Raw genomic sequence first — 2067 nt, 5'->3', positions numbered from 1 at the left:
TCACTCAGACCCAAGGGGAGGAAAAGCTACGACCCTTGTGCCAGCCAGGAGACCTAGTTCTTATAGAAACTTGGAAGGACAGGTCCCCCAATTCCCAGCTTCAGCCAGTCCGGAAGGGAGCTTTGCCAGTAATTCTCTCTACCCCGACGGCTGTCAAAGTTCCCGGGCAGAGTGCTTGGATCCACCATACACGGATGAAACCCTGGAAACTGTCACAATCAGACACATCTGAGGCAGAGGCTGCAGACAAATACTCCTGTGAGCCACTGGATGGTCTTAGGATGGTGTTTCATCGCCACCCCAGGACCAATGAGTGCTCCACAGAAAACCCTACCTCAGATCTACCACAGTCTTTAAGCCAATAAATGTTTTTACACCATTCCTGTGTTTAAAGTGAACTGGCAGCCATGCCTGTCAGCACTAAAGTTTCCTCGTTTTTTTCAACTTCCCATGACACTATCCCCCACCTCCAAGGGCACGGCCATCTTCCAGCCTTACCCCTGTCTCACCTAAACTGTCCACCTGTTCTGTTTCTTCCAGAAGTTGTCAGGTTATCAATGTCTGAACCAAGTGTGCCAGTTCTACCCCGACCTCATGTATTGTGGACCCTGAGCGGACAACCCCAACAGAGTAGGAAGAGTGTGGACCCAAAGCCCCCCTCCTTGCCCCTTTCGCCAGCAGGAAGTAGCTAGAGATGTCATCATCCCAAAGATTTTGGTCTTTACACCTTCAGTGGGGAAATGTTACATAGCAGAACAGAGACCAGGGTGTCCACCGGGCATGCGCCAATTCAGGCCCCGATCCTGGGGTGGGGCAGGGCGGTACACTTAGGTGGGAGGTAAACCTTGTTTAGTTGATTGGCCCAATCTAGGCTAAGTGGGATTAATTCAGCCAATGGGGTCAACCAGCACCATCGACCATGCCTCCCAGCAGAAGGCCCTAAAAACCAGAACCTGGAGACCACTGCCCTTCCCCACCACCACCTGCCCCCCCCCCCCCCCCCCCCCCCCCCCCCCTCTCTCACACACACACACACACACACACACACACACACACACACACGCTCATTCGCCTCAGGCCACCACATGTAAGGGTGCAGTCTTGTGTTCAGTTACTATAAAACCTGAAACTTTTTCTACCTTTATAAAAAGTCACTTGGATCACAAACCAGGCTTCGGTGTGAATTTCTTTCTTGTGCAACGCCAAGAATTGAGGTTATTTCCCACCCGAGGAATCGAACAAAGCGTCCATCGGTGAGGAGTCTCCAGGCCTTCATATAGCAGGGCCTTGACCTATCTTCAATGGAAGACAGCAGATTTGTTGGTTGGTTGAGCTTGGCCACTATGTGGATGGGGATGGCCTCACGGGGCACCGGAGCATGTGGGCGAAGCCCAGGGGACAGCTCCTGGTCAGAACAGCCACTGCAGAGACTCCAGGGATGGAAGGGGACGAACGACCTCATTCCAGCGACCTTTTAGAAAATTCACATCTGAAGTCCCGAAGCCATTCTCTCGCCTCCTTAGTTCCCAAGTTTCTGTGCTTCTCTCCCTCTATTTTTTCAACTCTGCATCCCACAGTACGTTTCTGTTGGGTTGTGGAATTCATTGCAATGGCCACACAGAGCTCCATACAATTCTCACAGTTATGGGGTTTATTGTGGAAGTTAACATGTGGAAACGCTGTTATTTGGTTACTCAAATGGAAATGTTCAGGATTGAGTGCTTCAGATCCGGATTTGTTACGAAGTCCTTTCAGGGCTGTTGATACATGCCCAAAGGGCATACCACTCCACTGTAAGCCTCAACCCAAGGCACTCAGTTCCAGTTCTATGAGTTAGCAAACCCAGCACCCCAAATTTAGTGCCCAGAGGCACCCCACTCCGCATGTCAGCCTCCTGTCCCAAAGCACTCAGCCTAACTTGCTCTGTGGACTAGTAAGCCATCACTCGTCTCATGCTCTGGCTCTTAGTGCTGCTGCTGCTCCTGCTGTTCCTGCTGTTCCTCCTTGTCCTCTTCCTCCTCCTCCTCCTTTCCTGATTTTAAACCATGCAGTATTCCTTTGTTCTGT

General features: G+C 51.2%; 1 pseudogene; it reads right to left on the bottom strand.

Annotated features, from left to right (window-relative positions):
- Window positions 1-1782, bottom strand: part of LOC101649311 — a 10661-nt pseudogene extending 8879 nt beyond the window's left edge.
- Between the last annotated feature and the right edge of the window lie 285 nt (window positions 1783-2067).

This window comes from Echinops telfairi, unplaced genomic scaffold (genome assembly GCF_000313985.2).
Source record: "Echinops telfairi isolate 266 unplaced genomic scaffold, ASM31398v2 ScPeMD7_53;HRSCAF=182, whole genome shotgun sequence".
Taxonomy (NCBI): domain Eukaryota; kingdom Metazoa; phylum Chordata; class Mammalia; order Afrosoricida; family Tenrecidae; genus Echinops; species Echinops telfairi.
Note: the sequence above shows the minus strand (reverse complement) of the source record. Positions and strands in the feature narration are given on the sequence as shown.